Raw genomic sequence first — 27119 nt, forward strand, 5'->3', positions numbered from 1 at the left:
TCAGAACCTAGTCATTCTTTGCAAAGCAATTGCACATGGTGAAGACCCCACAGTGTTCACCGAGTTTGGAGAGGTCGATTGATGTTCAGGAGATGGAGATTTTCGGCTGCAGGCTCTGCTATCCTTGTGGGTCCTTTTAATCTCACAGCTCTGCGGAGGAGCACGAAAGATTATTTCAAAACAATGCAGTGCTACTGAAATTCTCCCCTAAACAGATATATTCATACCTCCCACAGTCAGACACAAGGCTGACCAATCCCGTCGAGCCCAACCCCAGACATAAACCCCCTCAAAGCCCAACTGCAGACACAGAACCCCCAAAACCGAACCCTAGACACTGACCCCCAAAACCCAACCCCAGACACTGACACCCAAAACCCAACCCTAGACACTGACCCCACAAAACCCACCCCAGACACTGAGCCCCCCAAACCAAACCCGAGACACAGAACCCCCCAAAACCCAACCCCAGACACTGACCACCCAAAACCTAACCCCAGACACTGACACCCAAAAGCCAACCCCAGACAATGACCCCACAAAACCCAACCCCAGACATAAACCCCCTCAAAACCCAACTGCAGGCACAGAACCCCCAAAACCGAACCCTAGACACTGACCCCCAAAACCCAACCCCAGACACTGACCCCACAAAACCCAACCCCAGACACTGACCCCCAAAACACAATGCTGGACACGGAGCCCCCAAAACCCAACCCTAGACACTGACCCCCAAAACCCAACCCCAGACACTGACCCCACAAAACCCAACCCCAGACATAAACCCCCTCAAAACCCAACTGCAGGCACAGAACCCCCAAAACCGAACCCTAGACACTGACCCCCAAAACCCAACCCCAGACACTGACCCCCAAAACCCAACCCCAGACACTGACACCCAAAACACAATGCTGGACACGGAGCCCCCAAAACCCAACCACAGACACTGACCCCACAAAACCCACCCCAGACACTGAGCCCCCAAACCAATCCCTAGACACTGAACCCCCCAAAACCCAACCCCAGACACTGACCACCCAAAACCCAACCCCAGACACTGACCCCCAAAACACAATGCTGGACACGGAGCCCCCAAAACCCAACCCCAGACACTGACCCCCAAATCCCAACCCTAGACACTGACCCCCAAAACCCAACCCCAGACACTGACCCCCCAAACCCAACCCCAGACACAGACCACCCAAAAACATCCGTGGACACTGATCCCCAAATCGAAACCCTAGGCACTGAATCCCCAAAACCCACCCCAGACACAGACCCCCCAAACCCAACCCTAGACACTGACACCCCAAAACCCATCCCAGACACAGACCCCCCAAACCCAACCCCAGACACTGACCCCCCCAAACCCAACCACAGACACAGACCCCCAAACCCAACCCCAGACACTGAGCCCCCCCAAACCCAACCACAGACACTGACCCCCAAAACCCGACCCCAGGCACTGACCCCCAAACCCAACCCCAGACACAGACCCCACCAAACCCAACCCCAGACACAGACCCCACCAAACCCAACACTAGACACTGACACCCAAAACCCAACCCCAGACACTGACCCCCAAAGCCCAACCCCAGACACTGAACCCCCCAAACCCATCCCAGACACTGACCCCCCCAAACACAACCCCAGGCACAGACCCCCCAAACCCAACCCCAGACACAGACACCCAAAACGCAACCCCAGACATTGACCCCCCAAAACCCAACCCCAGACACTGACCCCCCAAACCCAACCCCAGACACCGACCCCCCAAAACGCAACCCCAGACATTGACCCCCCAAAACCCACTCCAGACACTAAACCCCAACCAACCCCAACCCCAGACACTGATCCCTAAAACCCACCCCAGACACTGACCCACCAAAGCCCACACCAGACACTGACCCCCCAAAGCCCACACCAGACACTGACCCCCCAAACCCAACCCCAGACGCTGAGCCCCCAAAACCCAATCCCAGACACTGACCCCCCAAACGCAACCCCAGACATTGACCCCCCAAAATCCACTCCAGACACTCAAACCCCCAAACCCAACCTCAGACACTGATCCCCAAAATACATCCCAAACACTGACCCACCAAACCCAACCCAGACACTGACCCCCCAAAACCCACCCCAGACACTGACCTCCCAAAACCCACCCCAGACACTGACCCCCAAAACCCAACCCCAGACACTGACCCCCCAAAACCCACCCCAGACACTGACCCCCAAAACCCAACCCCAGACACTGACCCCCTAAACTCAACCGAAGACACTGACCCCTCAAAACCCAACACCAGACACTGACCCCCAAAACCCAACCCCAGACACTGACCCCCCAAACCCACCCCAGACACTGACCCCCCTCAAACCCAACCTCAGGCACTGACCCCCCAAACCCAACCCCAGGCACAGACCCCCAAAACGCAACCCCAGACACTGACCCCCCAAAACCCACTCCAGACACTAAACCCCCCCAAACCCAACCCCAGACACTGATCCCCCAAACCCACCCCAGACACTGAACCCCCAAAACCCCCTCCAGACACTGACCCCCCAAAACCCACCCCAGACACTGACCCCCAAAACCCAACCCCAGTCACTGACCCCCCAAAATCCACTCCAGACACTGAACCCCCCCAAACCCAACCCCAGATACTGATCCGCAAAACCCACCCCAGACACTGACACCCCAAAACCCACCCCAGACACTGACCCACCAAACCCAACCCCAGACACAGACCCCCCAAAACCCACTCCAGACACTGATCCCCAAAACCCTACCCCAGACACTGACCCCCAAAATCCAACCCCAGACACTGGTCCCCCAAACCCAACCCCAGACACTGACCCCCAAAATCCAACCCCAGGCACTGACCTCCCAAAACCCACCCCAGACACTGACACCCCAAAACCCACCTCAGACACTGACCCCCCAAACCCAACCCCAGACACTGACCCCCCAAACCCAACCCAGACACTGACCCCCCAAACCCAACCCCAGACACTGACCCCTCAAAACCCACCCCAGACACTGACCCCCAAAACCCAACACCAGACACTGACCCCCAAAACCCAACACCAGACACTGACCCCCTGAACCCAACCCAAGACACTGACCCCCCAAAACCCAACACCAGACACTGATCCCCCAAACCCAACCCCAGACACTGACACCAAAAGCCCAACCCCAGACACTGACCCCCCAAACCCAACCCCAGGCACAGACCCCCAAAACACAACCCCATACACTGACCCACCAAAACCCACCCCAGACACTGACCCCCCCAAACCCAACCCCAGACGCTGATCCCCCAAACCCAACCCCAGACACTGAACCCCCAAAACCCCCTCCAGACACTGACCCCCCAAAACCCACCCCAGACACTGACCCCCAAAACACAACCACAGACACTGACCCCCCAAAATCCACACCAGACACTGAACCCCCCCAAACCCAACCCCAGACACTGATCCGCAAAACCCACCCCAGACACTGACACCCCAAAACCCACCCCAGACACTGACCCACCAAACCCAACCCCAGACACAGACCCCCCAAAACCCACTCCAGACACTAAACCCACCCAAAGCCCACCCCAGACACTGATCCCCAAAACCCACCCCGGACACTGACCCCCCAAAACCCACTCCAGACACTGATCCGAAAACCCAACCCCAGACACTGACCCCCTAAACCCAACCCCAGACACTGACCCGCCAAAACCCACCCCAGACACTGACCCGCCAAAACCCACCCCAGACACTGACCCGCCAAAACCCACCCCAGACACTGACCCCCCAAACACAACCCCAGACACTGACCCCCTAAACCCAACCCCAGACACTGACCCGCCAAAACCCACCCCAGACACTGACCCCCCAAACCCAACCCCAGACACAGACCCCCCAAAACCCACCCCAGACACTGACCCCACAAATCCAACCCCAGACACTGACCCCCAAAACCCAACCCCAGACACTGGTCCCCCAAACCCACCACAGACACTGACCCCCCAAACCCATCCCCAGACACTGACCTCCCAAACCCAACCCCAGACACTGACCTCTCAAAACCCACCCCAGACACTGACCCCCAAAACCCAACCCCAGACACTGACCCCCCAAAATCCACTCCAGACACTGAACCCCCCCAAACCCAACCCCAGACAGTGATCCCCAAAACCCACCCCAGACACTGACCCACCAAACCCAACCCCAGACACAGACCCCCAAAACCCACTCCAGACACTAAACCCTCCCCAAAACCCACCCCAGACACTGATCCCCAAAACCCACCCCGGACACTGACCCCCCAAAACCCACTCCAGACACTGATCCCCAAAACCCAACCCCAGACACTGACCCCCCAAAACCCACCCCAGACACTGACCCCCCCCAAACCCAACCCCAGACACTGACCCGCAAAACCCAACCCCAGACACTGGTCCCCCAAACCCACCACAGACACTGACCCCCCAAACCCATCCCCAGACAGTGACCTCCCAAAACCCACCACAGACACTGACCCCCCAAAATCCACTCCAGACACTGAACCCCCCCCCAAACCCAGCCTCAGACACTGACCCACCAAACCCAACCCCAGACACTGATCCCCCAAAATCCAACCCCAGACACTGATCCCCCAAACCCATCCCCAGACACTGACCCCCCAAAACCAATCCCAGACACTGACCCCCCAAAACCCACACCAGACACTGACCCTCAAGACACAACCCCAGACACTGACCCCCTAAACCCAACCCCAGACACTGACCCCCCCAAAACCCAACCCCAGACACTGACCCCCCAAAACCCACCCCAGACAATGGCCCCCCAAACCCAACCCCAGACACTGAAACCCAAAACACAACGCCAGTCACCATCCCCCAAAACCCAACCCCAGACACAGACCACTCCAAACCCACCCCAGACACTGACACCCCCAAACCCACCCCAGACACTGACACCCCCAAACCCAACCCCAGACACTGACCCCCCCAAACCCAACCCCAGACACTGACCCCTCCAAACCCAACCCCAGGCACAGACCCCCAAAACGCAACCCCAGACACTGACCCCCAAAACCCACTCCAGACACTAAACTCCCCCCAAACCCAACCCCAGACACTGATCCGCAAAACCCAACCCAGACACTGACCTTCCAAACCCAACCCCAGACACTGACCCCCCCAAACCCAACCCCAGACACTGACCCCCAAAACCCAGACACTGACCCCCCAAAGCCCACCCAGACACGGACCCCCCAAACTCAACCCCAGACACTGACCCCCCCAAAACTCAACCCCAGACACTGACCCCCCAAAACCCACCCCAGACACTGACCCCCAAAATCCACTCTAGACACTGACCCCCCAAAGCCCACCCAGACACGGACCCCCCAAACTCAACCCCAGACACTGAACCCCCCAAACCCAACCCCAGACACTGACCCCCCAAAACCCACACCAGACACTGAATCCCCCCCCAAACCGAACCCCAGACACAGACCCCCCAAAACCCACTCCAGACACTAAACCCCCCCAAAGCCCACCCCAGACACTGATCCCCAAAACCCACCCCAGACAATGACCCCCGAAAACCCACCCCAGACTCTGACCCCCAAAACCCAACCCCAGACACTGGTCCCCCAAACCCACCACAGACAGTGACCTCCCAAAACCCACTCAAGACACTGACCCCTCAAAACCCACCCTAGACCCTGACCCCCAAAACCCAACCCCAGACACTGACCCCCCTAAACCCACTCCAGACACTGAACCCCCACCAAACCCAACACCAGACACTGATCCCCCAAACCCACCCCAGACACTGACCCCCCAAAACCCACTCCAGACACTGACCCCCTAAACCCACCCCAGACACTGAACCCCCAAACGCAACCCCAGACACTGACCCCCCAAAACCCACCTCAGACACTGACCCCCCAAAACCCAACCCCAGACACTGACCCCAGATGCTGACCCCCCAAAACCCACTCCAGACACTGAACCCCCACCAAACCCAACCCAGACACTGATCCCCAAAACCCACCCCAGACACTGAACCCCCAAACGCAACCCCAGACACTAACCCCCCAAAACCCACTCCAGACACTGACCCCCCAAACCCAACCCCAGACACTGACCCCCCAAAACCCACTCCAGACACTGACCCCCAAAACCCAACCCCAGACACTGACCCCCCAAAACCCAACCCCAGACACTGACCCCAGACACTGACCCCCCAAAACCCACTCCAGACACTGAACCCCCACCAAACCCAACCCCAGACACTGATCCCCCAAACCCACCCCAGACACTGACCCCCCAAAACCCACTCCAGACACTGAACCCCCACCAAACCCAACCCAGACACTGATCCCCAAAACCCACCCCAGACACTGAACCCCCAAACGCAACCCCAGACACTGACCCCCCAAAACCTACTCCAGACACTGACCCCCCAAACCCAACCCCAGACACTGACCCCCCAAAACCCACCTCAGACACTGACCCCCCAAAACCCACCCCAGACACTGACCCCCCAAACCCAACCCCAGACACCGACCCCGCAAAACCCAACCCAGACACTGACACCCCCAAACCCAACCCCAGACACTGACCCCCAAACCCAACCCCAGACACTGACCCCCCCAAAACCCAACCCAGACACTGACACCCCCAAACCCAACCCCAGATACCGACCCCCCAAAACCCACTCCAGACACTGACCCCCCAAACACAACCCCAGGCACAGACCCCCCAAACCCAACCCCAGACACCGACCCCCCAAAACCCTCTCCGGACACAGACCCCCCAAACCCAACCCAGACACTGACACCCCCAAACCCAACCCCAGACACTGACCCCCCAAACCCAACCCCAGACACAGACCCCCCAAAATCCACTCCAGACACTGAACCCCCCCCCAAACCCAGCCTCAGACACTGATCCCCCAAAACCCATCCCAGGCACTGACCCCCAAAACCCAGCCCAGACACTGACCCACCAAACCCAACCCCAGACACTGATCCCCCAAAATCCAACCCCAGACACTGATCCCCCAAACCCAACCCCAGACACTGACCCCCCAAACCCATCCCCAGACACTGACCCCCCCAAAACCCATCCCAGACACTGACCCCCCAAAACCCACACCAGACACTGACCCTCAAGACACAACCCCAGACACTGACCCCCTAAACCCAACCCCAGACACTGACCCCCCAAAACCCAACCCCAGACACTGACCCCCCAAAACCCACCCCAGACAATGGCCCCCCAAACCCAACCACAGACACTGAAACCCAAAACACAACGCCAGTCACCATCCCCCAAAACCCAACCCCAGACACAGACCACCCCAAACCCACCCCAGACACTGACCCCCCAAACCCAACCCCAGGCACAGACCCCCCAAACCCAACCCAGACACTGACACCCCCAAACCCACCCCCAGACACTGACCCCCCAAACCCAACCCCAGACACAGACCCCCCAAAATCCACTCCAGACACTGAACCCCCCCAAACCCAGCCTCAGACACAGATCCCCCAAAACCCATCCCAGACACTGACCCCCCAATACCCAACCCCAGACACTGATCCCCCAAAACCCAACCCAGACACTGACACCCCCAAACCCAACCCCAGACACTGACCCCCAAACCCAACCCCAGACACTGACCTCCCCAAAACCCAACCTAGACACTGACACCCCCAAACCCAACCCCAGACACCGACCCCCCAAAACCCACTCCAGACACTGACCTCCCAAACCCAACCCCAGGCACAGACCCCCAAACCCAACCCCAGGCACAGACCCCCCAAACCCAACCCCAGGCACAGACCCCCCAAACCCAACCCAGACACTGACACCCCCAAACCCACCCCCAGACACTGACCCCCCAAACCCAACCCCAGACACAGACCCCCCAAAATCCACTCCAGACACTGAACCCCCCCAAACCCAGCCTCAGACACAGATCCCCCAAAACCCATCCCAGACACTGACCCCCCAATACCCAACCCCAGACACTAATCCCCCAAAACCCAACCCAGACACTGACACCCCCAAACCCAACCCCAGACACTGACCCCCAAACCCAACCCCAGACACTGACCTCCCCAAAACCCAACCTAGACACTGACACCCCCAAACCCAACCCCAGACACCGACCCCCCAAAACCCACTCCAGACACTGACCTCCCAAACCCAACCCCAGGCACAGACCCCCAAACCCAACCCCAGGCACAGACCCCCAAACCCAACCCAGTCACTGACACCCCCAAACCCAACCCCAGACACAGACCCCCCAAAATCCACTCCAGACACTGAACCCCCCCCAAACCCAGCCTCAGATACTGATCCCCCAAAACCCATCCCAGACACTGACCCCCAAAACCCAGCCCAGACACTGACCCACCAAACCCAACCCCAGATACTGATCCCCCAAAACCCATCCCAGACACTGACCCCCAAAACCCACCCCAGACACTGACCCACCAAACCCAGCCTCAGATACTGATCCCCCAAAACCCATCCCAGACACTGACCCCCCAAAACCCAGCCCAGACACTGACCCATCAAACCCATCCCCAGACACTGACCCCCCCAAAACCCATCCCAGACACTGACCCCCCAAAACCCACTCCAGACACTGACCCCCTAAACCCACCCCAGACACTGAACCCCCAAACGCAACCCCAGACACTGACCCCCCAAAACCCACCTCAGACACTGACCCCCCAAAACCCAACCCCAGACACTGACCCCAGATGCTGACCCCCCAAAACCCACTCCAGACACTGAACCCCCACCAAACCCAACCCAGACACTGATCCCCAAAACCCACCCCAGACACTGAACCCCCAAACGCAACCCCAGACACTGACCCCCCAAAACCCACTCCAGACACTGACCCCCAAAACCCAACCCCAGACACTGACCCCCCAAAACCCAACCCCAGACACTGACCCCAGACACTGACCCCCCAAAACCCACTCCAGACACTGAACCCCCACCAAACCCAACCCCAGACACTGATCCCCCAAACCCACCCCAGACACTGACCCCCCAAAACCCACTCCAGACACTGAACCCCCACCAAACCCAACCCAGACACTGATCCCCAAAACCCACCCCAGACACTGAACCCCCAAACGCAACCCCAGACACTGACCCCCCAAAACCTACTCCAGACACTGACCCCCCAAACCCAACCCCAGACACTGACCCCCCAAAACCCACCTCAGACACTGACCCCCCAAAACCCACCCCAGACACTGACCCCCCAAACCCAACCCCAGACACCGACCCCCCAAAACCCACCCCAGACACTGACCCCCCAAACCCAACCCCAGACACTGACCCCCAAACCCAACCCCAGACACCGACACCCCCAAACCCAACCCCAGACACTGACCCCCCAAACCCAACCCCAGACACCGACACCCCCAAACCCAACCCCAGACACTGACCCCCAAACCCAACCCCAGACACTGACACCCCCAAACCCAACCCCAGACACCGACCCCCCAAAACCCACTCCAGACACTGACCCCCCAAACACAACCCCAGGCACAGACCCCCCAAACCCAACCCCAGACACCGACCCCCCAAAACCCTCTCCGGACACAGACCCCCCAAACCCAACCCAGACACTGACACCCCCAAACCCAACCCCAGACACTGACCCCCCAAACCCAACCCCAGACACAGACCCCCCAAAATCCACTCCAGACACTGAACCCCCCCCCAAACCCAGCCTCAGACACTGATCCCCCAAAACCCATCCCAGGCACTGACCCCCAAAACCCAGCCCAGACACTGACCCACCAAACCCAACCCCAGACACTGATCCCCCAAAATCCAACCCCAGACACTGATCCCCCAAACCCAACCCCAGACACTGACCCCCCAAACCCATCCCCAGACACTGACCCCCCCAAAACCCATCCCAGACACTGACCCCCCAAAACCCACACCAGACACTGACCCCCCAAACCCATCCCCAGACACTGACCCCCCCAAAACCCATCCCAGACACTGACCCCCCAAAACCCACACCAGACACTGACCCTCAAGACACAACCCCAGACACTGACCCCCTAAACCCAACCCCAGACACTGACCCCCCAAAACCCAACCCCAGACACTGACCCCCCAAAACCCACCCCAGACACTGACCCCCCAAAACCCAACCCCAGACACTGACCCCCCAAAACCCAACCCCAGACACTGACCCCCCAAAATCCACTCCAGACACTGAACCCCCCCCCAAACCCAGCCTCAGACACAGATCCCCCAAAACCCATCCCAGACACTGACCCCCCAAAACCCATCCCAGACACTGACCCACCAAACCCAACCCCAGACACTGATCCCCCAAAACCCAACCCAGACACTGACACCCCCAAACCCAACCCCAGACACCGACCCCCCAAAACCCACTCCAGACACTGACCTCCCAAACACAACCCCAGGCACAGACCCCCAAACCCAACCCCAGACACTGACACCCCCAAACCCAACCCCAGACACTGACCCCCCAAACCCAACCCCAGACACAGACCCCCCAAAATCCACTCCAGACACTGAACCCCCCCCAAACCCAGCCTCAGACACTGATCCCCCAAAACCCATCCCAGACACTGACCCCCCAAAACCCAGCCCAGACACTGACCCATCAAACCCAACCCCAGACACTGATCCCCCAAAATCCAACCCCAGACACTGATCCCCCAAACCCAACCCCAGGCACAGACCCCCCAAACCAAACCCCAGACACTGACCCCCCAAACCCAACCCCAGACACTGACTTTCCAAACCAAACCCCAGGCACTGACCCCCCAAAATCCACTCCAGACACTGAACCCCCCCCAAACCCAACCCCAGGCACTGACCCCCCCAAACCCAACCCCAGACACTGACCCCCCAAAACCCAACCCCAGACACTGACCCCCCAAAACCCAACCCCAGACACTGACCCCCCAAACCCAACCCCAGACACTGACCCCCAAATCCATCCCAAACACTGACCCCCCAAACTCAACCCCAGTCACTGACCCCCCAAACCCAACCCCAGTCACTGACCCCCCAAACCCAACCCCAGTCACTGACCCCCCAAACCCAACCCCAGTCACTGACCCCCCAAACCCAACCCCAGGCACAGACCCCCCAAACCCAACCCCAGACACTGACCCCCCAAATCCATCCCAAACACTGACCCCCCAAACCCAACCCCAGTCACTGACCCCCCAAACTCAACCCCAGACACTGACCCCCCAAATCCATCCCAAACACTGACCCCCCAAACCCAACCCCAGTCACTGACCCCCCAAACCCAACCCCAGTCACTGACCCCCCAATCCCAACCCCAGACACTGACCCTCCAAATCCATCCCAAACACTGACCCCCCAAACCAAACCCCAGTCACTGACCCCCCAAACCCAACCCCAGTCACTGACCCCCCAAACCCAACCCCAGTCACTGACCCCCCAATCCCAACCCCAGTCACTGACCCCCCAATCCCAACCCCAGACACTGACCCTCCAAACCAAACCCCAGTCACTGACCCCCCAAACCCAACTCCAGACACTGATACCCCAAACCCAACCCCAGACACTGACCCCCCAAACCCAACCCCAGTCACTGACCCCCCAAACCCAACCCCAGTCACTGACCCCCCAATCCCAACCCCAGACACTGACCCTCCAAACCAAACCCCAGTCACTGACCCCCCAAACCCAACTCCAGACACTGATACCCCAAACCCAACCCCAGACACTGACCCCCCAAATCCATCCCAAACACTGACCCCCCAAACCCAACCCCAGTCACTGACCCCCCAAACCCAACCCCAGTCACTGACCCCCCAATCCCAACCCCAGACACTGACCCCCAAACCCAACCCCAGACACTGACCCCCCAAACCCAACCCCAGTCACTGACCCCCCAATCCCAACCCCAGACACTGACCCTCCAAACCAAACCCCAGTCACTGACCCCCCAAACCCAACTCCAGACACTGATACCCCAAACCCAACCCCAGACACTGACCCCCCAAATCCATCCCAAACACTGACCCCCCAAACCCAACCCCAGTCACTGACCCCCCAAACCCAACCCCAGTCACTGACCCCCCAAACCCAACTCCAGACACTGATACCCCAAACCCAACCCCAGTCACTGACCCCCCAAACCCAACCCCAGTCACTGACCCCCCAATCCCAACCCCAGACACTGACCCTCCAAACCAAACCCCAGTCACTGACCCCCCAAACCCAACTCCAGACACTGATACCCCAAACCCAACCCCAGACACTGACCCCCCAAATCCATCCCAAACACTGACCCCCCAAACCCAACCCCAGTCACTGACCCCCCAAACCCAACCCCAGTCACTGACCCCCCAATCCCAACCCCAGACACAGACCCCCAAACCCAACTCCAGACACTGATACCCCAAACCCAACCCCAGACACTGACCCCCCAAATCCATCCCAAACACTGACCCCCCAAACCCAACCCCAGTCACTGACCCCCCAAACCCAACCCCAGACACTGACCCCCCAAATCCATCCCAAACACTGACCCCCCAAACCCAACCCCAGTCACTGACCCCCCAAACCCAACCCCAGACACTGACCCCCCAAATCCATCCCAAACACTGACCCCCCAAACCCAACCCCAGTCACTGACCCCCCAAACCCAACCCCAGTCACTGACCCCCCAATCCCAACCCCAGACACAGACCCCCAAACCCAACCCCAGACACTGACCCTCCAAACCAAACCCCAGTCACTGACCCCCCAAACCCAACCCTAGTCACTGATCCCCCCCAAACTCAAACCCAGACACTGACACCCCCCCAAAACCAAACTCCAGACACCGACCCCCTAAAACCAAACCCCAGACACTGACCCCCCTTAAACCTAACCCCAGGCACTGACCCCCCCAAACCAAACCCTAGTCACGGACCCCCCAAACCCAACCCTAGTCACTGATCCCCCCCAAACCCAACCCCAGACACTGATCCCCCCAAGCCAATCCCCAGTCACTGATCCCCTAAACCCAACCCCAGTCACTGGCCCTCCCCAAACCCAACTCCAGACACTGCCCACCCCAAACTAAGCCCAATACTGACCCCCCTAAAACCTAACCCAGATACTGACCCCCCCAAAACCAATCCTCAGACACTGACCCTCCCACACCCAACCCCAAACAATTACCCCCAAACCTAACCCCAGACACTGACCCCCCCGAACCCAACCCCAGAGACTGACCCCCCCCAAACCAAACCCAATACTGGCCCCCCCAATCCAAACCCAGATACTGACCCCCCCAAAGCCTAACCCCAGTCACTGACCCTCCCACATCCAACCCCAAATAATGATGCACCAAACCCAACCTCAGACACTGACCGTGCCAAACCCAACCCCAGACACTGAACCCCCCAAACCCAACCCCAAACGTTAACCCCCCACGCCAAACCTCAGACACTGAATCCCCCACAAACCGAACTTCAGACTCTGACCAATCCAAACCCAACCCCAGATACTGAACCTCCTCTCTAAACACACCCGCCTTTCAAATCATGACCCCCACACTCCCAAGCTCTGCCCTCTTCCAATCTAAAATTTAGTCTATTGAAGAGAAAAATGAACCCTCCTAAATTTAACCTGTTTTTTAAAAAATCAATTTGATGGGGCTATGAAATTCCCAGGATAGGCACCATTTGTATCCCATCCCTCATTGCCCTTGAGAACTGGCGTGGAGACTGCACCTTTCACCAGTTCCTTTGGCCATTGTTTTGCCCAGAGTATAGAGAGAATGTGGGGATCACTCCCAGAGGGTGGAGGGAGAATGTGGGACTCCTGCCCACAGGGAGCGGGGAGAATGTGGGACTCACGCCCACAGGAAGCGAGGGGAATATGGGACTCGCTCCCACAGGGAGTGGAGAGAATGCGGGACTTGCGTCCACAGGGAGTTGGGAGAATGTAGGACTCGCTCCCACAGGGAGTGAGGCGAATGTGGGACTCACTCCCACAGGGAGTGGAGAGAATGTGGGACTCCTGCCCACAGGGAGTGGGAGAATATGAGACTCACTCCCACTGGGAGTGGGGAGAATGTGGGACTCTCTCTCACAGGGAGTGGGGAGAATGTGGGACTCGTGCCCACAGGGAGTGGGAGAATATGAGACTCACTCCCACTGGGAGTGGGGAGAATGTGGGACTCTCTCCCACAGGGAGTGGGGAGAATGTGGGCCTTGTGCCCACAGGAAGAGGGGAGAATGTGGGACTCACGCCCACAGGAAGCGAGGGGAATATGGGACTCGCTCCCACAGGGAGTGGGGAGAATGTGGGACTCAGATCCACAGAAGTGGGGAGAATGTGGGACTCGCTCACACAGGGAGTGGGGAGAAAGTGGGACTTGCTCCTACAGGGAGTGGGGAGAATGTATGACTCTCCCCCACAGGGAACGGGGAGAATGGGGAACTCAAGTGACACATAGCGGCCAGCAGAGTGCCTGAGGAGCCATAAAGTCAGCAGTTCACTGCCTAGAAACGGAGGAAACAGCTGGGTAAACTTTATCGATTGAATGTGAAAAACAAACACATTACCTGGGAGATCAAAGATTCAAAATGTTGGTATTAAGCGTGCATCTCCTGCCTCTGAAATCTACTTCCTGTTGTAGCACTTGGTGGTCACGCCTAGTGTTTGCACGAGCTACAGCAGCATGTGCATTTATCTGTGGCACCTACAAACAGGGCCTGGGTGGTGGCATGGTGGCATTGACACTGAACGAGTAATCTCAAGGCTCTGGGCACCTGGGTTTGAATCCCACCTCAATGGATAGAGAGATTTGAATTCCATAAAAATCCGCAGTTATTAATGGAAACCATGATGTTGTCGCAAAAAACATCTGCTTCAGAAACCTGACGATGTACCCTGGTCTAGCCTACATGGGACTCCTGACCCAACAGCAACTTGGCTGACTCCTAGCTGTCCCTCAGGAAATGGCCGCGCACGACACTTTCAAGTGCAATTGGGGGAAAACACTGAGAGTAGAAGCAGGCGGAGAGCATTCGGCCTTCCGGAACTGCTCCATCGTTCATATGATCATGGCCGATCCTTAATCTCAACCCCACACTCCCATCCTCTCCCCATTCCCTTGAAACCTTTAGAGTCATCAAAATCTATCCATCTTCTTCTTGAATATATTCAGTGCCTTGGTCTCCACATTCTGTGGTCAAGAATTCCACAAGTTCACAATCTCTGAGTTAAGACGTTTCTCCTAACATCAGTCCTAAATGACCGACCCCTTTGTAGCGCTCAAAGACTCCGTGAGACGAATACAGTGAAGTCGATGAGGCTTTATTAAGCGTGTCTGTTCCCCCGCAGCTCGATAGTAGACTGGCCTGCGGGGGAGGACTCCGGCTTCTTATACTCCGCTTTCAGGGCGGAGCTAGAGGTCAACGGCCAACCAGGACCCGGGATCTGTCAGCCAATGACATTAGGGCTTCCAGTCCCACATGACCCCTAATACATACTACCACATTCACCCCTTGTCAAAAATGAACCCGGCGGGGTGATGCTTCGCATGGTGGTAAGGGTTTACAGGGCTGGTCCTGGGAGGAAAACATTCATATGGCAATACAGTATGTACAATTTTGTCCTGTTTCAACTATTTACAGAAGGTATCGGGAGAAAAAGCAAAATGTTCTTGTGAAAGTCCATATGAAAGTCTGGTCGCCCGTGTCGATCGCCTCGGCCCTGGTGGTGGTGGTGGTGCTTGTTCCGGTGTTGTCGTCTCCGGGAGCCTTACGGTTTCAGCTTGGGCTTTATTCCTGGTCGGGCCTGGGAGGAGGACTGATCCTCCTGGGAAGGGGGCGGTCGCGGGGTGCGGCGGTGGCAAGAAGGGGGGGGGTTGGGTGAATGGTGTTGGGGTGTGTGTGTGTTGCCGGCGTGCGCCAGATCTCGCAGGGAGACCGTGTCCTGTCGGCCGTCGGGGTACTCCACGTAAGCGTACTGCGGGTTCGCGTGGAGGAGGTGAACCCTTTCGACCAACGGGTCCGCCTTGTGTGCCCTCACATGCTTTCGGAGCAAGATGGGTCCTGGGGCCGCCAGCCAGGTCGGCAGCGACGTTCCAGAGGAGGACTTCCTGGGGAAGACAAGGAGATGCTCATGAGGCATTTGATTAGTGCTCGTAAATAATAGCGACCGGATGGAGTGGAGAGCGTCCGGGAGGACCTCCTGCCACCGTGAAACTGGGAGGTCCCTGGACCGTAGGGCCAGTAGGACGGTCTTCCAGGCCGTGCCGTTCTCCCTCTCTACTTGCCTGTTCCCCCGGGGGTTGTAGTTGCTCGTCCTGCTTGAGGCTATGCCCTTGCTGAGCAGGAACTGGCGCAGCTCGTCACTCATGAAAGAGGACCCCCTGTCGCTGTGGACGTATGCGGGGCAACCGAACAGTGTGGAGATGGTGTTCAGGGCTTTTATGACTGTGGCCGCGGTCATGTCAGAGCAGGGGATGGCGAATGGGAAGCGGGAGTATTCGTCCACCACAGTAAGGAAGTATGTGTTGCGGTCGGTGGAGGGGGGGGGCCCTTTGAAATCCAGACTAAGGCGTTCAAAGGGGCGGGAAGCCTTAATCAGGTGCGCACCATCCGGCCTGAAAAAATGCGGTTTGCATTCCGCGCAGATGTGGCAGTCCCTTGTGACTGTACGGACCTCCTCTAAAGAGTATAGGAGGTTGCGGGACTTGATAAAGTGGAAAAACCGAGTGACCCCCGGGTGGCAGAGGTCCTCGTGGAGGGTTTGGAGGCGGTTAATTTGTGCGTTGGCACATGTGCCGCGGGATAGGGCATCGGACGGCTCGTTCAGCTTTCCGGGACGATACAAGATCTCGTAGTTGAAGGTGGAGAGCTCAATCCTCCACCTTAAGATCTTGTCGTTTTTGATTTTGCCCCGCAGTGCATTATCGAACATGAAGGCTACCGACCGTTGGTCGGTGAGGAGAGTGAATCTCCTGCCGGCCAGGTAATGCCTCCAATGTCGCACAGCTTCCACTATGGCTTGGGCTTCCTTTTCCACTGAGGAGTGGCGGATTTCTGAAGCGTGGAGGGTTCGGGAGAAAAAGGCCACGGGTCTGCCCGCTTGGTTAAGGGTGGCCGCTAGAGCTACGTCGGAGGCGTCGCTCTCAACCTGGAAGGGGAGGGACTCGTCGATGGCGCGCATCGTGGCCTTTGCGATATCCGCTTTGATGCGGCTGAAGGCCTGGCAAGCCTCTGTCGACAGAGGGAAGGTCGTGGTCTGTATTAGGGAGCGGGCCTTGTCTGCGTACTGGGGGACCCACTGGGCGTAGTATGAAAAAAACCCCAGGCAGCGTTTCAGGGCTTTTGAGCAGTGCGGGAGGGGAAATTCCATGAGGGCGCGCATACGTTCGGGGTCGGGGCCTATTATCCCATTGCGCACTACGTAGCCCAGAATGGCTAGCCGGTTGGTGCTAAAAACGCACTTGTCCTCGTTGTACGTGAGGTTCAAGGCTTTGGCGGTCTGGAGGAATTTTTGGAGGTTGGCGTCGTGGTCTTGCTGGTCGTGGCCGCAGATGGTTACATTGTCGAGATACGGGAACCTGGCCTGCAACCCATGTTGATCAACCATTCGGTCCATCTCCCGTTGGAAGACCGAGACCCCGTTTGTGACGCCAAATGGGACCCTTAGGAAATGGTATAATCGCCCGTCTGCCTCGAAGGCTGTGTACTTGCGGTCACTTGGGCGGATGGGGAGCTGATGGTAGGCGGACTTGAGATCCACGGTGGAGAAGACTTTATATTGGGCAATCCGATTGACCATGTCGGATATGCGGGGGAGAGGGTACGCGTCTAGTTGTGTGTACCTGTTGATGGTCTGGCTATAATCTATGACCATCCTTTGTTTCTCCCCTGTCTTCACTACTACCACCTGTGCTCTCCAGGGACTATTGCTGGCCTGGATTATGCCTTCCTTTAGTAGCCGCTGGACTTCGGACCGAATGAAGGTCCGGTCCTGGGCGCTGTACCGTCTGCTCCTAGTGGCGACGGGTTTGCAATCCGGGGTGAGGTTCGCAAACAAGGACGGGGGTTGCACCTTGAGGGTAGCGAGGCCGCAGATAGTGAGTGGGGGTATTGGGCCGCCGAATTTGAACGTAAGGCTCTGTAGATTGCACTGGAAATCTAATCCCTGTAATGTGGGGCGCAGAGTTGGGGAAGGACGTGTAGTTTGTAGTTTTTGAACTCCCTCCCCTGCACCGTTAGGGTAACTATGCAGAAACCTTGGATCTGTACGGAGTGGGATCCTGCAGCTCGGGAAATCTTTTGTGCGCTGGGATAGGTGGTCACGGAACAGCGTCTTACCGTGTCGGGGTGGATAAAGCTCTCCGTGCTCCCGGAGTCGACTAGGCATGGTGTCTCGTGCCCGTTTATTAGCACCGTTGTCGTCGTCGTCTGGAGTGTCCGAGGCCGAGCTTGATCGAGCATAATTGAAGCGAGACGTGGTTGTAGTAGTGGAGCGTCTTCCTTGAACCCCGTGGAGCCGTCGACACTGGGGTCCGTTGTTGCCGTCCAAGATGGCGTCGGGGTAAACAAAATGGCTGCCCCCATACATCACACATGGCTGGGGGGTCACAAGATGGCGGCGGGGGTGGACAAAATGGCCGCCCCCACGCGTCATACAGGTCTGGGGTGGTCCAAGATGGCGGCGCCCTTCCTCCCCTCGTGGTGGCCGGGACCCAAAATGGCGGCGTCTGCGGGTCGCACATGGGGCGCTGGGGGGGTTGGGGAGCGTTAGGACCGCGCGGGGCTCCCTCATCTCTGGGGACAGCGGTGGTCGGGACCCAAATTGGTAGCGCCGGCGGGTCATACGTGGGGGGGGGGTTGGGGAGCGTAAGCGGCGTGCAGGGCTCCCTGTTCTCCCGGGACCGCGGTGGTCGGGCCCCAGAGCGGCTGCGCCTGCGGGTCGTACATGGGGCGCTGGGGGGGTTGGGGAGCGTAAGCGGCTTGCAGGGCTCCCTGGTCTCCCGGGACAGCGGCGACCTCGTGGGACCGGCATACAACCGCGAAATGGCCCTTTTTCCCGCAGCTCTTGCAGATTGCTGCGCGGGCCGGGCAGCACTGCCGGGGGTGTTTCGACTGGCCGCAGAAATAGCAGCGGGCGCCCCCGGTGCGACTTGGTGTTTGGACCGCGCAAGCCTGTGGGGTGTCCGGTGGGGGGGGGTGGGTTTGTCGCGACGGGTACGTACGGAGCCCAATGGGCTGCCGCGCGGTCGGGGCCGTAGGCGCGGGTATTACGCGCGGCCACGTCTAGGGAGGCTGCTAGGGCCCATGCCTCTGAGAGTCCTAGCGACTCTTTTTCTAGAAGTCTTTGGCGGATTTGGGAGGAATTCATACCTGCCACAAAAGCATCGCGCATTAACATGTCCGTGTGTTCATTTGCGTTCACCGAAGGGCAGCTGCAGGCTCGTCCCAAAATCAGCAGCGCGGCGTAGAATTTGTCCATCGATTCTCCGGGACTTTGCCGTCTCGCCGCGAGCTGGTAGCGAGCGTAGATTTGGTTAACTGGGCGGACATAGAGACTTTTCAGTGCTGCGAACGCCGTCTGGAAATCCTCCGCGTCTTCGATGAGGGAGAAGATCTCCGTGCTCACCCTCGAGTGCAGGACCTGTAGTTTTTGGTCTTCTGTGACCCGGCCGGTGGCCGTTCTGAGGTAGGCCTCGAAACAAGCCTGCCAGTGCTTGAAGGCTGCTGCCGCGTTCACTGCGTGGGGGCTGATCCTCAGGCATTCCAGGATGATCCTCAGCTCCAGAGTCCTTTTTAGGCACACTTAATAAATTGTAGCGCTCAAAGACTCCGTGAGACGAATAGAGTGAAGTTGATGAGGCTTTATTAAGCGTGTCTGTTCCCCCGCAGCTCGATAGTAGACTGGCCTGCGGGGGAGGACTCCGGCTTCTTATACTCCGCCTTCAGGGCGGAGCTAGAGGTCAACGGCCAACCAGGACCCGGGATCTGTCAGCAAATGACATTAGGGCTTCCAGTCCCACATGACCCCTAATACATACTACCACACCCGTATCGTGACTCTGTGACCCCTTGCTCTGGACCCCGCCCCCAGACAGAGGGAACAACATCCCAGCATGCAGTCTGTCCAGCCCTGTCAGAGTTTTATACATTACAATTCGATCCCCTCTCATTCTCCTAAACTCAAAGGAGGATACATAGATAGAGAGGGCTGGAGGAAGTTACAGAGATAGGGAATGTTGTAGGATCTGGAGGAGGCTTCAGAGATAGGGAGGGTTGTAGGGACTGGAGAGTGTTACAGAGATAGAGAGGGTTGTAGGAATTGGAGGAGGTTACCGAGATAAGGTAAGTTGTAGGGACTGGAGGAGGTTACAGAGATAGGGAGGGTTGTAGGTGCTGGAGGGGGTTTTAGACATAGGGAGGGTTGTAGGGGCTGGAGGCGTTACAGAGACAGGGTAATTTGTTGGTGCTGGAGGAGGTTACAGAGATGGGGAGGGCTGTAGAAGCTGGAGGAGGTCACAGAGATAGGGAGAGTAGTTGGGGCTGGAGGGGGTTACAGAGATAGGGAGGGTTGTAGGGGCTGGAGGGGGTTACAAAGATAGGGAGAATAGTTGGGGCTGGAGGAGGTTACAGAGATAGGGAGGGTTGTAGGGGCTGGAGGGGGTTTCAGAGATAGGGAGGGTTGTAGAAGCTGGAGGTGGTCACAGAGATAGGGAGAGTAGTTGGGGCTGGAGGGGGTTACAGAGATAGGGAGGGTTGTAGGGGCTGGAGGGGGTTACAGAGATAGGGAGAGTAGTTGGGGCTGGAGGAGGTTACAGAGATAGGGAGAGTTGTAGGGACTGGAGGAGGTTACAGAGATAGGGAGAGTTGTAGGGGCTGGAGGAGGTTACAGAGATAGGGAGAGTTGTAGGAGCTGGAGGGGGTTACAGAGATAGGGAGAGGTGTAGGGGCTGTAGGAGGTTACAGAGAAAGGGAGAGTTGTAGGGGCTGAGGAAGTTACAGAGATATGTAGCGGTTGGTGTTTGTGAGGAGTAATTTGGACCAAAGGAATGTCAGCGTTGTGGACATGTGGTCAAATACTCGAGTGTTCCGCTTTGAATCCAGGTGTACAGGGCACAGACATCGTGAGGCATGTCCACTATTTGTTGACCGATGGATATCGAGATGTCAGAATTGGAGCAACGCACCTTGGCATAGGCTGGTGAATAAGCTACAAGATCATCGCCCCTGTATATTGGAAAGGAACAAATGTGTACCCAGGGGTGCAGGATTCCATGAAGCACTGGGCCATACAGGCTCTGAAGCATTCACATACCTGACAGGATGTCCCCAGAACGAGGACGGCCTGAGGTACAATCAGCCATATTCTCATATCCGGTCTCACTCTCCTGGGCCCCCGACACAACATCATCATATTCACCTGGCAGGAGACAGGTACATCCGTCAACAAAGTTCAATCCCGTCACATCAATAAACACAGTCTGATGGGGACAGTGTAGAGGGAGCTTTACTCTGTATCTAACCCCGTGCTGTACCTGTCCTGGGAGTGTTTGATGGGGACAGTGTAGAGGGAGATTTACTCTGTATCTAACCCCGTGCTGTACCTGTCCTGGGAGTGTTTGATGGGGACAGTGTGGAGGGAGCTTTACTCTGTATCTAACCCCATGCTGTACCTGTCCTGGGAGTGTTTGATGGGGACAGTGTAGAGGGAGATTTACTCTGTATCTAACCCCGTGCTGTACCTGCCTGGGAGTGTTTGATGGGGACAGTGTGGAGGGAGCTTTACTCTGTATCTAACACTGTGCTGTACCTGTCCTGGGAGTGTTTGATAGAGACAGTGTAGAGGGAGCTTTACTCTGTATCTAACCCCGTGCTGTACCTGTCCTGGGAGTGTTTGATGGGGACAGTGTGGAGGGAGCTTTACTCTGTATCTAACCCTGTGCTGTACCTGTCCTGGGAGTGTATGATGGGGACAGTGTAGAGGGAGCTTTATTCTGTATCTAACCCCGTGCTGTACCTGTCCTGGGAGTGTTTGATGGGGACAGTGTAGAGGCAGCTTTATTCTGTATCTAACCCCGTGCTGTACCTGTCCTGGGAGTGTTTGATGGGGACAGTGTAGAGGGAGCTTTATTCTGTATCTAACCCCGTGCGGTACCTGTCCTGGGAGTGTTTGATGGGGACAGTGTAGAGGGAGCTTTATTCTGTATCTAACCCCGTGCTGTACCTGTCCTGGGAGTGTTTGATGGGGACAGTGTAGAGGGAGCTTAACTCTGTATCTAACCACATTCTGTGCCTGTCCTGGGAGTGTTTGATGGGGACAGTGCAGACGGAGCTTTCAACTGTATCTAACCTTGTGCTGTACCTGTCCTGGGAGTGTTTGATGGGGACAGTGTAGAGGGAGCTCTACTCTAAATCTAACCCCGAGCTGTACCTTTCCTGGGAGTGTTTGATGAGGACAGTGTAGAGGGAGCTTTACTCTAAATCTAACCCCGAGCTGTACCTGTCCTGGGAGTGTTTGTTAGGGACAGTGTAGAGGGAGATTTACTCTGTATCTAACCCCGTGCTGTACCTGTCCTGGGAGTGTTTGATGGGGACAGTGTGGAGGGAGCTTTACTCTGTATCTAACCCCATGCTGTACCTGTCCTGGGAGTGTTTGATGGGGACAGTGTAGAGGGAGATTTACTCTGTATCTAACCCCGTGCTGTACCTGCCTGGGAGTGTTTGATGGGGACAGTGTGGAGGGAGCTTTACTCTGTATCTAACACTGTGCTGTACCTGTCCTGGGAGTGTTTGATAGAGACAGTGTAGAGGGAGCTTTACTCTGTATCTAACCCCGTGCTGTACCTGTCCTGGGAGTGTTTGATGGGGACAGTGTGGAGGGAGCTTTACTCTGTATCTAACCCTGTGCTGTACCTGTCCTGGGAGTGTATGATGGGGACAGTGTAGAGGGAGCTTTATTCTGTATCTAACCCCGTGCTGTACCTGTCCTGGGAGTGTTTGATGGGGACAGTGTAGAGGCAGCTTTATTCTGTATCTAACCCCGTGCTGTACCTGTCCTGGGAGTGTTTGATGGGGACAGTGTAGAGGGAGCTTTATTCTGTATCTAACCCCGTGCGGTACCTGTCCTGGGGGTGTTTGATGGGGACAGTGTAGAGGGAGCTTTATTCTGTATCTAACCCCGTGCTGTACCTGTCCTGGGAGTGTTTGATGGGGACAGTGTAGAGGGAGCTTAACTCTGTATCTAACCACATTCTGTGCCTGTCCTGGGAGTGTTTGATGGGGACAGTGCAGACGGAGCTTTCAACTGTATCTAACCTTGTGCTGTACCTGTCCTGGGAGTGTTTGATGGGGACAGTGTAGAGGGAGCTCTACTCTAAATCTAACCCCGAGCTGTACCTTTCCTGGGAGTGTTTGATGAGGACAGTGTAGAGGGAGCTTTACTCTAAATCTAACCCCGAGCTGTACCTGTCCTGGGAGTGTTTGTTAGGGACAGTGTAGAGGGAGCTTTACTCTGTATCTAACCCCGTGCTGTACCTGTCCTGGGAGTGTTTGATGGGGACAGTATGGAGGGAGCTTTACTCTGTATCTAACCCTGTGCTGTACCTGTCCTGGGAGTGTTTGATGGGGACAGTGTAGAGGGAGCTTTATTCTGTATCTAACCCCGTGTTGTACCTGTCCTGGGAGTGTTTGATGGGGACAGTGTAGAGGGAGCTTTATTCTGTATCTAACCCCGTGCTGTACCTGTCCTGGGAGTGTTTGATGGGGACAGTGTAGAGGGAGCTTTATTCTGTATCTAACCCCGTGCTGTACCTGTCCTGGGAGTGTTTGATGGGGACAGTGGAGAGGGAGCTTTACTCTGTATCTAACCACATTCTGTACCTGTCCTGGGAGTGTTTGACGGGGACAGTGGAGAGGGAGCTTTACTCTGTATCTAACCACATTCTGTACCTGTCCTGGGAGTGTTTGACGGGGACAGTGCAGAGGGAGCTTTGAACTGTATCTAACCTTGTGCTGTACCTGTCCTGGGAGTGTTTGATGGGGACAGTGTAGAGGGAGCTTTACTCTGTATCTAACCCCGAGCTGTACCTGTCCTGGGAGTGTTTGTTGGGGACAGTGTTGAGGGAGCTTTACTCTGTATCTAACCCCGTGCTGTACCTGTCCTGGGAGTGTTTGATAGAGACAGTGTAGAGGGAGCTTTAATCTGTATCTAACCCCGTGCTGTACCTGTCCTGGGAGTGTTTGATGGGGACAGTGTAGAGGGAGCTTTATTCTGTATCTAACCCCGTGCTGTACCTGTCCTGGGAGTGTTTAATGGGGACAGTGGAGAGGGAGCTTTACTCTGTATCTAACCCCGTGCTGTACCTGTCCTGGGAGTGTTTGATGGGAACAGTGTCGAGGGAGCTTTACTCTAAATCTAACCCCGAGCTGTACCTTTCCTGGGAGTGTTTGATGAGGACAGTGTAGAGGGAGCTTTACTCTAAATCTAACCCCGAGCTGTACCTGTCCTGGGAGTGTTTGTTAGGGACAGTGTAGAGGGAGCTTTACTCTGTATCTAACCCCGTGCTGTACCTGTCCTGGGAGTGTTTGATGGGGACAGTATGGAGGGAGCTTTACTCTGTATCTAACCCTGTGCTGTACCTGTCCTGGGAGTGTTTGATGGGGACAGTGTAGAGGGAGCTTTATTCTGTATCTAACCCCGTGTTGTACCTGTCCTGGGAGTGTTTGATGGGGACAGTGTAGAGGGAGCTTTATTCTGTATCTAACCCCGTGCTGTACCTGTCCTGGGAGTGTTTGATGGGGACAGTGTAGAGGGAGCTTTATTCTGTATCTAACCCCGTGCTGTACCTGTCCTGGGAGTGTTTGATGGGGACAGTGGAGAGGGAGCTTTACTCTGTATCTAACCACATTCTGTACCTGTCCTGGGAGTGTTTGACGGGGACAGTGGAGAGGGAGCTTTACTCTGTATCTAACCACATTCTGTACCTGTCCTGGGAGTGTTTGACGGGGACAGTGCAGAGGGAGCTTTGAACTGTATCTAACCTTGTGCTGTACCTGTCCTGGGAGTGTTTGATGGGGACAGTGTAGAGGGAGCTTTACTCTGTATCTAACCCCGAGCTGTACCTGTCCTGGGAGTGTTTGTTGGGGACAGTGTTGAGGGAGCTTTACTCTGTATCTAACCCCGTGCTGTACCTGTCCTGGGAGTGTTTGATAGAGACAGTGTAGAGGGAGCTTTAATCAGTATCTAACCCCGTGCTGTACCTGTCCTGGGAGTGTTTGATGGGGACAGTGTAGAGGGAGCTTTATTCTGTATCTAACCCCGTGCTGTACCTGTCCTGGGAGTGTTTAATGGGGACAGTGGAGAGGGAGCTTTACTCTGTATCTAACCACATTCTGTACCTGTCCTGGGAGTGTTTGACGGGGACAGTGCAGAGGGAGCTTTGAACTGTATCTAACCTTGTGCTGTACCTGTCCTGGGAGTGTTTGATGGGGACAGTGTAGAGGGAGCTTTACTCTGTATCTAACCCCGTGCTGTACCTGTCCTCGGAGCGTCTGATGGGGACAGTGTAGAGGGAGCTTTACTCTGTACCTGACCCTGTGCTGTACCTGTCCTGGGAGTGTTTGATGGGGACAGTGTAGAGGGAGCTCTACTCTAAATCTAACCCCGAGCTGTACCTTTCCTGGGAGTGTTTGATGGGGACAGTGTAGAGGGAGCTTTACTCTGTATCTAACCCCGTGCTGTACCTTTCCTGGGAGTGTTTGATGGGGACAGTGTAGAGGGAGCTTTACTCTGTATCTAAACCCGAGCTGTACCTTTCCTGGGAGTGCTTGATGGGGACAGTGTAGAGGGAGCTTTACTCTGTATCTAACCCCGTGCTGTACCTGTCCTGGGCGTGTTTGATGGGGACAGTGTAGAGGGAGCTTTACTCTGTATCTAACCCCGTGCTGTACCTGTCCTGGGAGTGTTTGATGGGGACAGTGTAGAGGGAGCTTTACTCTGTATCTAACCCCGAGCTGTACCTTTCCTGGGAGTGTTGATGGGGACAGTGTAGAGGGAGCTTTACTCTGTATCTAACCCCGTGCTGTACCTGTCCTGGGAGTGTTTGATGGGGACAGTGTAGAGGGAGCTTTACTCTGTATCTAACCATGTGGTGTACCTGTCCTGGGAGTGTTTGATGGGGACAGTGTAGAGGGAGCTTTACTCTGTATCTAACCATGTGCTGTACCTGTCCTGGGAGTGTTTGATGGGGACAGTGTAGAGGGAGCTTTACTCTGTATCTAACCATGTGCTGTACCTGTCCTGGGAGTGTTTGATGGGGACACTATAGAGGGACTCTACTCTAAATCTAACCCCGTGCTGTGAGTGAATCAGTGAAATCCAAACAATGAGGCCAGTTAAATATTTCAGTGAGTTACTCACTGTGTCCCTCAATGATGCAGTGATTCCAGCAGCTTACCTGCTGCAGGTTCTCTCATCTCTGGAGCAGGTCCTGCGCAGTGGCTGGGAACATTTTCATAGCTGCCCTGCTTTGCTCCAGACTCCGTTTCAACATCATCATAAACCCCTTCAAAAGAAATTGGAGTGAGGTCATTCTCCTTCTCAAATTCAGTAACCTTTAGCTTACATATGAACCTGTGAAATAGGAGTAAGACCACTCTGCCCTTCCAGCCCTGCTCTCCCATTCAATAAGATCATTAGCTGATCTGATTGTGACCTCAACCTTATGACGTTACGAACCTCCAATAACCTTTCACCCCCCCCCCCTCGTTAATGAAGAATCTATCCAGCTTTTCCTTAAAAATATTCAAAGATTCTTTTTCCACCACCTTTTGAGGAAGAAAGTTCCAGAAACTGATGCCTCTCAGAGAGGAAAAAACATTGTCCTCATTTCCGTCTTACCGAGCGACCTCTTATTTTTAAACCAGATTCTCCCACAATGGGCAGCATGGTGGTGCAGTGGTTTGCACTGCTGCCTCATACTGCCGAGGACCTGGGTTTGTCCCTGTCCTCGGGTCACTGTCTGTGTGGGGTTTGCACATTCTCCTCATGCCTGCGTGG

The 27119-nt window shown here is 56.2% G+C and overlaps 1 long non-coding RNA gene across 1 annotated transcript; it reads right to left on the minus strand.

Annotated features, from left to right (window-relative positions):
- Positions 1–26621, minus strand: LOC140387194 (uncharacterized). Its single transcript, XR_011933776.1, has 3 exons — positions 26518–26621; positions 21378–21482; positions 1–150 (listed from the first exon to the last, which is right to left on the minus strand). It is a non-coding gene; the product is annotated as an uncharacterized lncRNA (long non-coding RNA).
- Positions 26622–27119: the final 498 nt, after the last annotated feature.

The sequence above is a fragment of the Scyliorhinus torazame genome, chromosome 12 (assembly GCF_047496885.1).
Source record: "Scyliorhinus torazame isolate Kashiwa2021f chromosome 12, sScyTor2.1, whole genome shotgun sequence".
Lineage (NCBI taxonomy): Eukaryota > Metazoa > Chordata > Chondrichthyes > Carcharhiniformes > Scyliorhinidae > Scyliorhinus > Scyliorhinus torazame.